We start from the raw sequence: 16,842 nt of genomic DNA on the forward strand, positions 1-16,842 counted from the left end.
TATATTGCATCTTAACTATAGTGGAGTTACATAAATACCCTTGTTGAAGCAAAAATAAATATAAAGCAATATATCTAGCCTAACTACCATGCAATAAATATATAAAACATATTAGTGGGACCACCCACACACTAACAATTAACAACTACCTCTACGCTCTCCCTCAAGTGAAAAGATCAATTAGCTGCATATCTGAGGCAATATATGGGAGACACACTTCTTGAGATGAAACCCTCTCTCAGATAAAGTGTTGGTCCACTTCAATGTGCTTAGTTCTGTCATGTTGTATCAATTTATGAGCAATGTTAATTGCAGTTTGATTATCATAGTACAACATCAGAGGCTTCTCATATTCAACACCCAGTTCATCATGTAAAGATCACAATCATAACACTTCAGCCACTCCACTAGCCATAGATTTGTATTCAGCTTCAGCATTGGAGTGAGCAACAACATTTTGTTTCTTACTACTCTCAGAAACAAGATTTCCCCTACAAAAGCACAATACCCGGAGGTAAATCTATTGTCATCAATACAACCGCCCCAATCAAATCAAAAACATACTTTCTGCACTTATCTTGTGCTTTAGTTCAATGGGCATGTCGGTTGGTTTAACTCCTAACTTTCCAATTTCTTCCAACAAATCAAGAATATACTTTCTTTGGGAGATAAAGATGACATGCTTAGAACTAACTACCTCAATTCCCAAGAAGTAGTTTAGTTCCCCCAAATCTTTTTCTTCAAACTCTTGGTGAAGAAGTTGCTTGAGGGCATCAATCTCACCAGTGTCACTTCCCGTTACTACAATATCATCAACATAGACAACAAGCAAGGTTAAAGAGGAGTCTGTTTTCTTAAAGAAAATGGTGTGATCTGATTGAGCTTGAACATAGCCAATTTTTTCTAAACCCAGTCTAAATCTATCAAACCAGGCTCCTAGTGACTGTTTCAGTACATATAAAGCCTTCTTCAATTGGCAAACCTTCCTTTTGCCTCTGCACCATAAAAATCGGGGGGGGGGGGGGGGGGGGGCAACTCCATGTACACCTCCTCTTATAGATCTCCATTGAGGAATGCATTCTTAACATCCATCTGAGCCAGTGGCCATGAGAAATTTGCAGCAATGGATAATAAGACTCTAATAGTATTCATCTTGGCTTCTAGTGCAAACGTTACCAAATAATCTATGCCATAAGTTTGTGTGAATTCCTTTGCAACCAATTTGGCCTTATACCTTTCTACGGAGTCATCAACATTATATTTCATTGCAAACACCCATACACCCAACAGACTTCTTCTCCTCAAGTTGGTCAACCAACTCCCATGTATTGTTTTTGACAAGAGCATCCATTTCTACTTTTATTGCATCTTTCCACTCAAGTACCAATAAAGCTTCTTGCACTGTTCTAGGAATAGGAATAATAGCAATAGAGGCCAGGAAGGATTTATAGGGTTGTGAAAGTCCATCATAAGAGAAAATCTAGGAGAGACAATGAGCAGTAGATGAAGTAAAACGGTGCTTCCCTTTACAAATTGAAATTGGAAGGTCATGGTCATCTGAAGGTAGGGGTTGAGGCTCAATGGTGTTAGGTATATCATCTGCAACATTGGGCTCAATGGGCTCAATAGTGGAGGTGGTACCTAGATCTAGAGTTTTAGAAGGAACTGGGATCAGCCTGGACTACTGAGAACCAAAATCAACCTATAGAGTGTAATGCAACTCGGAGGGTGGAGTGACAATCAGCTTGCTATGTACTCATAGGTGAGGAACTGTACCGCAGGTCGCTCACGCTCCCTACTTGCACTGCTTTCGCCCACCTGAAGAGAGCCAGGTGCTACAAGAGATCCACGAAGGGTACTCTCTATTACTAAATACATTAACTGAAACAAATGTCTTTTTGATAATTTATCTGTTGTATACAATCCTGTTATCTCTACAGATCTTATACTTTATGTATTAGTCGAACTAGGTCTAGAATTTGAATCAGTTGTTACCACTATCACCAATCGACCCGAAATGGACCAATTAGGCATTGATGATGTCTTTGGCATTCTATTCAGTCATGAAACTTGGCTAGAACATCATCATACCCAACCTCTGGATACCACGCCCGCAGCCAATCATACTTCCTACAAAGGCAAAAGCCAGTCCTCCCAAGAGCAGAACTAAAATTTCTCAAATAGCCGAGGCAGAGGTCACAGTCGGGGCAGCAGTCATTTCAATGATAATGGAGGCATAGGTCATGGTCGTTCCACTATTATTTGTCAAGTTTGCAACAACCCTAGACACGGGGCCTAAAATGTTACAAACGATATGATCTCAACTTTAACAATGTACAAACTGAAGAATTTGCATCTGCTGCTTATCATGGAGGATTCTCTTCAAATTTTGATCCTACATGGTACCCAGACTCCGATGCCACACATCACATGACGCCCGATGCTGAAAATCTACAAAATCAATTCGAATATGGTGGTTTAGATCAAGTCAAAGTAGGCAACAAAACAAGTCTGCCAATTGCTCACATCGGTTCTTCTACTGTCTCTTATAACTCTCATGCATTTTAGTTGAGTGATTTAATGATATCTATTTTGAATTCCATCAAGATTATTTTGTTTCAAAGGATTATACAGGGAGAATAGTATTTCAAGAACCTAGTAGAGACGGGCTTTATTGCTTCGGGTAGTCTTAGCATCAAGAGCACTTTTCTATTGCTTTTGTCGATGAACACACTACAGTAAATGGTTGGCATCAAAGATTGGGACATCCTGCCCTTCACGTCGTAAGGTAAGTAATATCCAAGTTTGGATTACCATTCTCCACTGGCAATTTTCTTCTATTGATGACTATAGTAAGTTTAGGTAAAAGCCATAGGTTACAACTTCCTTCTTCAAACAACTAGCCTAGCAGTCCCTAGAGAAACAAAGAGAGAAGGAGGAGAGCAGTTTTCTAACTTCTATAACACACACATTCTTCTTGAAATCCTGTAATCCTTGAAGCCAAGCTTAAGCCTCATCCCCTGTCTTTTAAACATAACATAGAATTGTTCAGCCCAGCTTCTACCTTGCTCAAGTTTCATTTGAAGTCCTTTTAGCTACTGGAAAACTCTCATCAAGGTACATACAAAAGGTAAGTCTTTTTTTAGTTTTTCTGAGTTGCTTGAGGTTTTAAAATGTTGGAGAACATTGTTTTCAATTTATTCTCGATTAAGAATAGAGGCAGAGAGCCGAGGGTCTTAGGGAAATCAGTACCTAAGACCCGATAACATCACCTCAAAATCGATCTTAGGAGAAGGTGAAAGCATGTTCCTCCAAATTTAAGAAATTCTTGCAACCATTTCCTTTTCTCAAAAAGAAACTGAGCTTGAATAACTCCCATTTTGGGCTACTACAACAGCTTGGAGAGAGGGGTGTCTAATACCGTCCTCCCAATCCTTAGAACTCGAAATCTCTTCGTTGTGTGCCTTTCCCATGGAAAACAAAGTCACTATCAAAGACTTAAATCGAGTTTTTCAAATCTGAAAATGAGGGCCCATTTCCTTTAAAAATGGGTGGTGACTCTAACTCTTTGAGCCGGCCATGAGCTTCCCGGAGCTCACAAGAGTGTTGAAGTAAACAAGTGAGTAACAGACAAAGAGCAACAAAGATGAGAAAAGCAAGAGCGACTGATGATGAAGATCACGATAACAGCATGCGCATGTTAACCCTTAGACGGATGGTCTTAAATTCTTTATCCTCCCGTTGGCCATGGTGGTGGCCAGCGGCAAGCCCTTTGGATTCTAAGAGTAATTTTGACATTTTCAAAATTCTTAAATTGCATATGAGGTCACGTGATATACATAATTGACGGTCTATTAATGGTAGGTACTAGATTGTCGCAAAATAAAAGTTCGAGTACTAGATTTTCGCAAAATGAAAGTTCAGGTACTAGACTGTTGCATTTTAAAATTCGGGTACTAAATTGACACTCGGCCCAAAGTATAGATAGCTATTGAGAATTTTCCCATAATGTAAATATCCAAACCGGATCAAGTACTTATAACCACAATACAAATATTTGCTTAAGAAACACATGTTTGGAATATGAATTTAAACTGATTTGTTTACCAAAAAAAACTGATTGGGCCCAATTTATGTTGAAAGTGGTAGGTGCCTCTCAATGAATAAATGAATGGTGGCTTCTCAAACTCATTCCATCATCACAGATGATAACTTATGCCTTATGGGTCATGGACCGAGCTACGTGTATTTCAATGGGTCAATTAACCCGCTGATATGTATTATTTCAGTCTATTTTTCCATATAGATCCTGGTTAGGTTAAAAGAAAATATAAGAAGGTAGATCAATTTGGACGTTTGATTTGGATTATTAGACTAATCGAGTTATATTTGGGTGGTTGAAATGCAAAAATAATAATAGTAATACCTTTGGATATTTTAAAATGCCAAAGGAATAAAAGGAATAAAGGATATCTTGGTCATTACATAGCAACTAAATGACAACTAATAGAAGACAAGAGTAAAATCTCAAATTGTGTTTTTCCACTCTACGTAGTTTCATTTTCTATGTCAACACTAACAGAAATAGCATAAATCTGTTCAACTGATCGAGATGCAAGTGAGAAGAAACTTGCATCTTAAGGAATGGATAGAAGAAGAAGAGGAAGGTGAAAAAAAAAAAAGGAAGAGTGCCAACCAATTAAGGTGTTAAAAAGAAGGAGAATGCCAATCAATTAATTAAAGAAAGTCTATTTGCTATTTGGTGGGGCAGACTCTGCCCAGAATTTCATACAAGATGGATTACAGAGTCCAGTCAAAGAAAATGTATGGCTAGGGCCCAGATTTTGATGGTGAAGTGGAAACTAAGTATGGTGGGACTCTATCCAAAATGGATTCCAGAATCCAGTCAAAGAAGATGAATAGAGTAGACAGATTTTGATGGTGAAATGGAGATTATGTATTTAGGCTACGTTAAATAAGTGAGAATGCAAATAGAGTAGACAGATTTTTTTTTTTTGCTACGCAAACTTTAGTTTCTTACAGTAATTAATCGCATCTCCTGCTTTCTTCTACAGTACTGGTTCGATCTGCCAAAAACCCATAAGTTCCATTCTCACAGTTAGACAGAATAAATAAGGTGGAGACTGGAAATATATAGAAAGGCTTGTTGGCTACTTTTCTGATAAAACCATAAACAAATCCATGGAGCACATTCAGCTGAGTTCCATTCAAGATTGGAAACCATAATTCTGATTGATTCCATGCACCAACATTAATCAGAAAGCTAGATATTCTGTGTCATTAAATATCGGAAATAATTCTCTTCAAACAATCAAACCTACAGAAATTCAACCGAAAAAACAGAGACTTTTAAGTAGATACAATACCTGAGCCATACCAGCACCGCAAAGGATCGGAACCGCAAGAACAGCCAAAGAAAGAAGAGAACTGATCAGAGCGCCGAGACTAAAACCAGCTCACAACTCACAACACACGTCCCCGACCCATTTTATAAGGCATGTGAACTGAAGTAAGGCAGTTGCTCCGCTCTGTTAAGGAGCCCATCGTCGTGCTGCTTATCTTATCTCATCTCATGCGTCAGGACTCAGGAGTCCGGATCACCTGCCGGATTAAAAAAATGGAGCTATAGCGCCTATTACAGGAGCTGCTTTTATAACATTTCTAATTAAACCTTTGGATATTTTGCGTATATTGTGTTATATTTTATACCTCCGATATTTGTGATTAATGGTGTCAATAGCTTCTCCAAGATTGAAGATGTCTCAAAGGTACCAACAACAGTTCTCCTTTGAGACGAAAAATAGAGATAGAGATAGAGGCAGCGAAGCGACAGCAAAGACGAAAAATGGAGAAGGTATAGACGGAGATGGAGAGAAAAATGGAGACGGATGTGGAGACGGAGACAGAGGAGTGATCTGCTTTCTATTTTCCTAAAATTATTCATCATTTGGATTTTATTTTGAAAGTTTAAAGAATAGTGAAAGACAAATTTGACATTTTGTTTTTTCATTAACACTTATTGACAATGTCAATTGTGAAAAACAGTACGGGTGATGCAAAGTAAATGAATAAACTAAACAGTAGGGGTAGTTTAATTTGTCTTTTAAAACATTAATTTTCATTAACATTCATTGAATACTATATAAATTGCCCATACTAAATAAAAATAATAGTGAAGAGGAATAATGGTTTTGTTGATGATAAAAAATAAAGTACAAATCTAAAACTAAGCCAAAAAGTAGAGTTATTTTCCCCTTAATTGGTGAGTCAACAATTTAATATTTTTGAGTCAAATGTGTCAATCTTTGATGTCATAATTAAGTAATAATAAAAATTTAAAAAGACACAAAAATACAAAAAAAATATAAAAAAAAAAAACATTTAAGCACATCTCCAATATAGCATATTTATCATATTAAACAAAAATAAGTGTGACAAATAAGAATAAATAGACAAGAAAATATAAAAAATTGTAAAAAATTTTAGAAATATATTATTTACTATCATCATAAAAAAGTTATCACGTGCACACTTGCTAATTCCTCAAAAACTCTTATAAGGTGGTGTTGATCACTGCTCAGTTCTACTTGCGTTGCTGAAACCTACGTAAGCTAAATTATTATTAATTTGTGTTTTTCCCACACTACAAATTTTTACTTGATCGTATAATTGGGAACAATGACAGTGGGGGTATTGATGCCAATACAAAAGGAGTATGGTATTATAAGTGGAGGTGTTGGAAGTTATAAATTGTTATGAATGTACCATGAAATTAAAATATGTGGAGTGGATTTTAGTGAGATTTCCCCGGATATGCTTCAGGGTTTGTTTTGAAAACCCAAAAGCACAATCCCCAATTTTAGCTAGACTATGACACTTTGGGCTTAAAAGTGTTTTTGGCTTTGAATTGCTATGCTTTTAAAAGCAACTCTTACCAAACAATCAAAACACTTATTGCTCATTTTTGTTTCACATACTCAAAATCTCAGATCAAAAACTTATTCATTTTGGCTATTATAGCTGCTATCATTTTCCTTCATCATCTCCTTGCTTTGAAATTTTTACTGTTTAACAATAGAGGTGTCAAATTGCAAACACTTGTTATGACATCATGAATTAGATAGAAGTAACATGAACCTTGCAGGATTATCATGGAAGAATTGCTACGCCAAAAAGTACTCATAATGATTCAAAATGGTCACATGTTACCCCTTCATTTGGAAGTTGCCGGATCAAACTATGGATATGCAGGCTTTTTGGGGTATGGCCAGTGCCTAGTGGGCCTCTCACGTGCACCCTGATTTGGTCTGAAATTTTGGGATCTTGTTTGGGTTTGGACCTTCAAACTCATTTTTCACTTCAACCTGGGTTGACACTTCCTGCAGCCCGATTGTAGCCCAACACTTTTTTTCAGTATTAGTCCAACCCGACTGAGCATGTATGCATGTGGATCTTATGTATTTACAATATTGTTTACATTCTGAGAGTATTTCAGAATATGTATTTGATCAAATTCAAACCCCATGTCCACACTCATCCAGAAAAACGTAAAAATAATTGCATTTATTTGCAGTCTTGTTTTATTATACTTCTAAGCTGGGATTTCTAATAAAAGATAGAACTGCATGCATAGAACAAGAGAACTTTAAGCTGGGCTTTTTAAGAAAAAGGTAGAACAGCATGCATTGAACAAGTAAACTTTAAAATGCAACCAAGGCCACCTAGGCCCAGGACCAGCCCAAATTTTGTTGGGTTTAGCTTAGTTTGGGTTTCACTATTAACTTGGGCTTTCACCTTGGGCTAACCCTGGGCCTATTCCCAAAGAGGGCCTGAAATAACCAAAAACTAAAAAAACCAAACCCAAAAATTTCGGTTCGGTTTTAATCAAATAATGCTCACCCCTAAATACACCTCTTCCATTAATTATTTTATAATGAAGACATTAAAATTACAACTATGCCTATGAATGTGCATAGTGAACTCCATTGCCCATTGGCCTCTGTTTATATCGCTTGAACGTGGTATTTCTACTAATAGGAGAGGTTTAAGTTAAACCCCAGCTTAGCCTTTGTTGTTGACTCAATGAAGTGAACTATCAAACCAACTTAAATAACGTGAATGACCTTTTTGGGGTACTTAGATATCGAAAAATCTTCATTCCAATGGAGTTTTTCATAGACAAAAATGGAATTTTAATATCTTTAAAGCATTATATCTGCATTTTTCATCAAGACAATTAATGGATATGGAATGTGTTTGTTTATTAATGTATTTGAAACATGAAGTAAGGTTTTATGTAGAGGTAAAAATATGGGGAAATTTTAAGTAATTTTTCCTATAAAAAAAAAAAAAAAAAAAAAAAAACTATAACATTTTTATACTTATGGTTGTGATGTATTACATGGGACCATGGTTTTTAAAATCGACCTGGTGACCTAACCGGTCAAAGGTCTGGTTACCGTTCTGACAAAAATAAAAGAATTTAAAATTTTGAAAAACTGTTAAAACCGTTCAAACAGTTCAAATAATTAACCGGCCAGTTTAATAATTTACTGACCAAAATAAACGGTTTGAGAAAAAAAATGATTTTGGGAAAAAACGGAACTAGTCAAATAACCGGTTCCCAGTTTTTCAGATCCGACTGTCCGGTCCGATTTTGAAAACCATGGATGGGACGGCTTTAAAATGATGACTCCATTGAATCAGCATGTGTCCGGTTATTCATATTGGATGTGTTCAAATCAGACAACAGAGTACAACTTATGTCCATCGGTGGACGACAGAGGATTTTGTCTGACCCGTAGTCTGCCCACATGTGTCGCTTTATACTCTAAAACGTCGTTGTATTAAGCTATTTAGTTTATTTTCACTTCATTGGTTATTTGATTTATATGATCATACCACGACTTTGAATTGTCTCATGATAGTGTAGCATATTGAATGAAGCTCGAATCAGGAGTTGAAATTAAAACGATCTTAATTTCCCATATGAGTACTAGGTAGAATTAGCCCACAGACTGTCATGGTTGCCTGGTCAATGGATTCACGATGATCTTATGGGGTTGGTTTTAGGGTTCTTTTTTTTTGTTTATTCTCTCTTAAAAAAATGAAACATGTCCTTTAAAAAGTTGATTTTGAATAATGGTACTGATATAGCTGGATCTGGTCGCTTCTTGTTCGATGGCAGTTTGGATATCGGTCTGCTTATGTGGCCAGTCAAACTGCAAAAAGACAATATCAGATGTCCCGGGGTGCTTTACCCGGTGTGGGCACTCCAATACTTAAGTTAGTGAAAAGTATTATAGCGAGCTAGATTGTTTGTAAGTAAGAGAGCAAAATAGCACGTACCTTATGAGGGTATGAGGGGCCTTTATATAGGTTAGCTTTTGTGAGGTTCATGAATGTCCAAGATCACCGGTCCATGTAACCTAAAGTCCATGTAACCTAAAGTCCGTTTCACACCCAATGTCTAATTTGCTGGTAAAAAGGATCAAAAGGACATATTGAATGTCAGCTACTGGTACATTTCCAAAAGTATAGATACTAAATTATTGATTTTTTAAATATATTAAATAATTTATTTTCTTTTTAAATATATTGTTTACAAAATTACACTAATTTATCTTTTATTTTTCAATAATAGTTAATTAATAATTTTCTTTTCTAAAATTTTCCAATATTATACTAATTTATATTAATAACTGAAATAATTTGTTTTTATTGGTTCAAATTAATGTTTTCCTTTACCAATAGTAATTTATCTTTAATAATTTTAAATGAAAATCACACAATTTTTAAATAATTTTCCAAAACCTATCAAATGTAATAAAAATTCCCAAATTTCCAAAATACTCCAATATTTTTCAATAATTATTTACTACATTTTAAAGAAATTTTCCAAAACTACATTAATATATTTTTTTATTTTCTTCTCCAAAATTTTCCAAAATTGTGATATTTTGTTTGCCAATTTGCAAACTACACCAACTCTTTCCTGCAGCTATAATTGTTGAATTTGGTTTTCAATTTTATAATTTTTAAATAATTTTAAATGACATTTATAAAAAAATTATTGGTTGAAAATTTTGTATATTCATTGATTTCTAGTAATTTTTCTGGAAATAACACAATTTAATTGTTAGCGTAATAAAATTAATTTTAAGAAATTGTAACTAAAGTAAAATATTTATTATAATGATTACTCTATTTAATTACTACATCAAAATTCCAATAATAATTATTAGTGTAATAACTGTTTTGAAAAAATAATTAATTTAACTACATTAAAAAATATTATTGGAATTACAGTTATTTTAAAATTACTGTAATTACAGTATTTTGAAAATAAGAAATTTTACTATAAAAATTAATGTAACTTAATAATTATTATTACACTAATAAAATTACATTAATAAATTTCTGAAAATGTAAATTCCAATGATAATTAATTTTGTAATGATTATCAGCAATAAAATTCCAATAATAATTATTGTTATAAAGTTCCGTAAAATAATAATTTACACTAAAATTTCAAAGATAATTATTGGGCTTTGATTTTCGGTCCTCTTATTGGGCTCAAGTCCAAGAAATCGTGTTTTTTTATTTTTTGGGCTGGATTACTGAACCCAGTTCAAAATTTTATATGGTATACTTATATAAATACATATTTGTGTGTGTATATATTATACACACATTTTTATACATATTTAACTATTGACATACACATCTGTATACATAAATATATGTAAAATTTTAAAGTAGGTTCATTAACCAACCCAAGTCGTTGGGCTTGGGTTGGAAAAAATGGGCTTGACCTCAGAGTCGAGCATTAAGCCCAGCCAACTCGTTTGACTTGCACCCCTAGCCTGTAACATAAGCATTATTGAGTCTATAACCTAATAAGACCATATATGAATTTACAGAATAACAGATACAACTATTACATAAAACTTGACAATAAATCCACTTATTTATTCTTTAAGCCAACCAACTTATTTATTAAATCGACACATTTGGACGTCAAACATGACAATAATGCAAGTATATCAAATATGTATTCGATTGAGGGTATTTTGTAATATAGGAATATACATACACATGATAATATATATAGTCATTTTGGGTTTTAATTGGTTCAGAACAACAAAAATAGATCATGACCCAAATCTTATTGGACATATGACTCCAACCCAAACCCCGTATCATTGTATTGATTTGGTTTGATTTCTATCAGGTCTACTTGATCCATCGACAAACTTAGGTAATTCAATCATATAGAAATTTGATATTCATTTGAAAAACTCTATTGTTGGTTAATAGAGGGTATATCTATATTATATAAAAGTGAGATTGCAATGTCGGACTAAAATTATTTTCTATTTTTTTGTTTAACAAAAGGCATAAAAATTATTTTATTACAGTTTTAATGTCAATTTGAATGGTTATTAAAATGCTCATAATTGTGCATTTAGTCCAAAAACCCATCTCTAATAGTAAGGGCTAAAAATATAACCTCAATTGTTACTTCTCACACCCATTTAATCCCTTCTCGTCTTATACTTAAATTATTAACTCCCATTTTCTTTTATCAAATCCTATATCTAAGTTATTTTTTATTAATAAATGCTATTAATTAGATCTATACCAATATTCTTAACATAAAAACCCATATATTTTAAAACTTAATCAAAAACAAAATCATTCTTTGTCCAACTATAAAAAAAAAAAAAAAAAAAATAGATGCATTTATAATATTTTTATTAATCAAATTAAAACAATAAGTATAATAAACAAGAATTATTTTTATTAATAATAAAAATGAAATACATAATTTAAAACTGACTAAAAATAAAATTATTTTACTATTTAGAAAAAATTCAATAGTTCAACATTTGGATTAAGAATATTGTTTAAAATAAGAAGTGCCAAATGCAACTTTTGAGTTCTTACCACAAAACAAAAAGTTGCTTATATAATATACCAGAAATGATAAATCGTGAAGGAATTAAAGCAACTTGAAGTTGAACGTTTGAGACTTTGAGTTCTGTTTAAGATCTACGATGGGTGGGAACTGGTAGTCTCTAGAGGGCAGACCCCACACAACCAAGGCATGAGCTTAGATGGGCCGGGGCGAACCAATACATGAAAGGCATATTTAAAATAAAATAAAATAATTAATGAAAATTTATATATTATATAGGTCGTGTTGGGCTATGCCCAGGTCCATGACAGTGGCCCATATTGATAGGAAACAATTGGATTGAAAACATATATAAAAGGAGGTTTTGATGCAAATATTTCATATTATCAAGGTTTAAAATATGGCCAATGCAACCCAACCGACTGGGGTTTATTGGCATATATTTTTTTTCAAATTGATTCAAAATAATTGATTTAAGGCCCATCTATCCCGTAAAAACCAAGTTACACCCTGCAACACCCCTTAGGAGGCATATCAGGAGGCCACTGATACGATCTAAATTTTGAACGGGAAAATAGTGAGAATCATTCAATAACAAAGAAAGTTTTTCAAACCCGGATCAGGATCAGATATCTTGGCTTAATCCACTAACCCATTTAAGCTGTTCAATGGATTATGGAACACACGGCAAATATTACTTATTATTTTTGGGTTCGACTATGATGCCCGAAATGCATGATACTGCAAAAAATTACTACCATAGAAAGAAACAACGGGCAGTTCGGCACCATTGGTAATCAGGAAGGGCTGTGATTTGTCAAAAGCTTTCCGGTATGATGCCTTTCGGCATCATAAATTTACCCTCTTTTCTTATTTGGTATTTGGTGCAATTTTCATCGTTAATTAAAGGGTAATAGAACCTCCGTTGGGTTATGTGATAAATACTTACACCTTCCCTCCGGTTAAAAATAGGACTAAAACCTCTCCGTCAAAATTAGTGATTTGATTTGATAGAATCAATCAAACAACATTTTAGCCCTTTATAATTCTTTAAATCTTCAAATAAAACGATTGAAATCATAAAGAAAACTTTTCTAACAATAAGGCCATCAAAAACAGTTGCTCGATAAAAAACTACAAGTGGGAGATCAATAACTTGCCTGTGCAGTTCTTGAGTCACCTCTTCAAATATGTAAATCTTAGTATGATAGACCTCCAAACTTCTAAACTTGAATTCAAGGTGTTGGTTGTTGTGGAGAAAACGATCAGAACCTGTCGGGATTCATGATTAACATCACACTAATAATTTCAGTGGATTGACAGACCATGAATTTCATCGTCACCTCGTCTTCTCCAACATTCATCAACACACCTTTAACAGTGTTTTGAAATAAGGAAACTAAAGAGAGTAGGGAACAATCAGAAGGTAACCCAGATCAGAACCAGAAAAACAAATTAGGGCAAATACAAGACTACAACAATGGAAGAGAAACACGAGAACAAGATACATATCCGCTCAGAACTTCTTAGAGGGTTGTGCTGCCGTCACCGACGGCTCCGAAGAGACCGCCTTTGGTACACAAACGTAAATCTTCATCATAGCGAATACCGGAATTGATGATACAAAAAAATAAAATTCAACAAAAACAGAAAATTCAAAACTCGGCTAGGAGGAACAAAGACAGAGGACGCCGAAGCAGAGAGGCTCCGAAAGGCAGAGAATAGAAGCTATTGCAACGAGACGGAGAGAGAGGTAGTCGTATTTTTATAGTTGATAGAAGTCGACTGAAACCCTAATCGGCTAAATCCCTACTTTCACAAAACCCTAAGATATCAACTATCAATGAATTGCCGACTTGCCATCTTCTCACCTCACTTATCACGGGATCGTCTATTTGGCATATTCTGCAGGCTACACTGTAATCTGGTCTGTCCAATTGACCGGGAATATAAGGGAAGATGGAGGTAGGGGTGCAAGTCGGGCGGGTTGGGTCGGGTTTATAGTCAATCCGGGACCAATCCTAAAATTTGGGCTTAAGTACCAAACCCGATGTCAAACAAGATCTTTTTAACCTGAATTTAGCCCCACTATATTATGATGCACTCAGATTAGGTTTGGACTCAGGTTGGGCTCAGGTTCGTCAATGAACCCATTCTAAAATTATACACATATTTATTTGTATATGTAAATTTGTATGCAATATATATATGGGAAAATCTATGATGCAAGAAAGATATGGTATGGATGACGTTTTGACCAATCAAAAAGCATCCATGAATTTTGATAAATAAGACCTTATTCACTACCACATTTAAGATTCTAGTTTATTGGTTAATTATTATTCATATATCATAACTTTTTCCATCGTGAACTCTCTTTCCTATGCCTTTCATTCTCTCTCTCCCCAGTTGAGCTTCAGATCTCCAAATGGTAAATAATTAGATAATCATCTTTCAGGATTTTCTGACAAAATAGATTTCGATGGAAGTAAGTTCCATTCTAGAATGATACTTGCCCTACCCATTCCATCATAGAAAGGTATTTTTGTCTTCATTTTTTCAATGAGAAATTGACTCCGACGAGTCTTTTGTTTCCGGTAGAGACTACAAGGTTTTTGAGTAAACAGAGTAGCTTCTAATTGCTGGTTCCGGTTGAATGGAAGAGAGACGCTGCTAGGTTTAGTTATTTTGGTTAAGTACAAAAATAAGTTTTAAGTAGGTTTTCATTATTTTTTGGATTTAACAATCTAGTAAATTCATAGGTATAGACTGTTCTCTTTGAGGATTTTTATATTACCGAAAAGAAATCAACTTGTTGAGATTGCCATTTCTTCTTAAAATTTATCCAAGGCGTTATTGTTATTTCTTTATCAAACTTATATGGGTTTGGTTTTGATCTATCCCATAAAGAAATCAATTTGTTCTTTCTCAAATAGAGGCATTATTGTAATTTCTCCATCAAACCTATCTAGGTTGCACCTTTTTGTCAATTGCAAGGAGCAAAAGGAGGAATTTGAAACCTCATGAATCAAAGCAGGTTATGCAAATTGCAAGTAATTTCTAGTTTTGGGTGAGATAACTGGTCTTAACAACCAAACACTAAGAACAAATTTTATGGGATAACTAGTCTCAACAACCAAACATAGTGTGACAGGAATGAGAAAATAAATTCTCCCTTCCCATCCCATCCTTTCTCATCCCATCTCTTCTCGTCCCATCCTTTCTCGGCAACCAAACGGACCCTTTGAGTCAAATATGTCAATCCTTGATATCATAATTAAATAAAAAATAAAAAATAGAAAAATAAAAAAGCTTTATTGAATAATACAAAAAAATCGTAAATAACATTTTGGTACCTATATAATATTTTATATTAATCACATTAAAGAAAGATAGTGGTGAAGAATAATAGTTACTTTTTTATGTTAGGAATAAAATTTAAAATTTAAAACCAACCCAAAAATGAAATTATTTTTCAGGTGGTAGGTCAACAGTTCAACCTTTAGGGTCATATGTTTCAATTATTGATTTCAGAATTAAATAATAAAAGTTAAATACAAAATATATGAAAAGATATAAACTCTATAGAAAACATTTGGAGACATCTCTAATATTTTATATAATCATATTAAAAATTAGACACGATAGATAAGAATTATTTTTAACTTTTTATTGATGATACAAATAAATATAAATTCAAAATTAACCCAAAAGGGAAATTGTTTTTCTATTTGGTGGTAGATCAATTCAACATTTCAAGTCAAACATGTCAACTCGTTACATCATAATCAAATAATAAGATTTTGAAAAGACAAAAATACAAAAAGATACAACAAACATATAAATTATGTAAAAAACATTTGAGCATATTTATATATTAATGAATCATAATAAATGTGAGAAATAAGAATATTTTTTATAAAGAAAAATATAACAAAAATGTATAGATTTTGGAAAAATATTGTATACTATCATCATCACAAAATTTATCATCTGTAAAGCACGTACACATATACTAGTTTTAGATAAAAATGTCATTTAAACTAGAAACTCAAGCACATGATTTTTAGTTTTGTTTTAAAAATTAATTTATTTACAAATGATATATTTTTTATTGGTTTTTGAAATACTAAACCCCCCAACCCCAAAGTTGGTAGTTGCAAGAATGGAATCTATGTCTCTTTTGGGACAAACCAGTTAATGTACTAACTGAACACCCCCTAGATAGTGGCTGAAGTTTCTTATTTGATATAGTAAATAAAATTATATTTTTGGTTTTCCATTTAAAGATCATAATTACCATTCTGATATATATATATATATATATATATATATATATATATTTTTTTTTTCTTTTTTGAAAAACTATCATTCTGATTTGAACAAGTAAGTATAGAGGGTGTTTGGTTCTATTTACATTTATTGAGTAAACATTTTGTACTTGTATGACTCTAAAATCGAGAAAAGCAATTAATGAGGGCATTTATGACACATAGGAGCCATTAGGCACCACATCAACAAAGTGCCAATAAACATCTACCCATTTTAGGAAGCTCCAAAATGAAGCTTCGGGAGAGGTACACATAAATCGATGTTTGCTTTTGCAAACATCAATACATACGAATACAATTAATGAGGCATTTGCTGACGGGGCACCTATGTGGCACCATTTACTCAATAAACATAAACGGAACTAAACACATAGATAATATTTTAGGCTCCATTCATTTTTTGGGAAATTGGAGGGGAGAAGTTAGTTAACATTAAAATGTTATCCATTGACCAACTTTACAATGTTTTTTGGTTAGCTCTGGGTCCCGCAGTAAAGATAGTTTCCTTGGATATACCCATCTCTCGTGTGGGTAATTAACTTTCCCACTTAGGGAAAATGTTACAAAACA

General features: G+C 33.6%; 1 long non-coding RNA gene and 2 other non-coding genes across 4 annotated transcripts; all 3 read right to left on the reverse strand.

Moving 5' to 3' along the window:
• Positions 1-4,956: 4,956 nt before the first annotated feature.
• Positions 4,957-13,744, reverse strand: LOC148880734 (uncharacterized). 2 transcript variants are annotated; one of them, XR_016104644.1, is made up of 4 exons: positions 13,102-13,744; positions 9,370-9,449; positions 5,388-5,622; positions 4,957-5,087 (listed from the first exon to the last, which is right to left on the reverse strand). It is a non-coding gene; the product is annotated as an uncharacterized LOC148880734 (long non-coding RNA). The 2 variants fall into 2 exon arrangements; XR_016104643.1 differs by lacking the exons at positions 4,957-5,087; positions 5,388-5,622 and adding an exon at positions 8,966-9,242 and having other exon boundaries at positions 13,102-13,676.
• On the reverse strand, positions 13,203-13,289 carry LOC148880735 (small nucleolar RNA snoR14). The gene has a single exon (XR_016105997.1). It is a non-coding gene; the product is annotated as a small nucleolar RNA snoR14 (small nucleolar RNA).
• Positions 13,454-13,546, reverse strand: LOC148880736 (small nucleolar RNA U61). Its single transcript, XR_016105964.1, has one exon. It is a non-coding gene; the product is annotated as a small nucleolar RNA U61 (small nucleolar RNA).
• Positions 13,745-16,842: the final 3,098 nt, after the last annotated feature.

The sequence above is a fragment of the Nelumbo lutea genome, chromosome 1 (genome assembly GCF_056320005.1).
Source record: "Nelumbo lutea isolate HS-2025 chromosome 1, American lotus-T2T, whole genome shotgun sequence".
Taxonomy (NCBI): Eukaryota; Viridiplantae; Streptophyta; class Magnoliopsida; order Proteales; family Nelumbonaceae; genus Nelumbo; species Nelumbo lutea.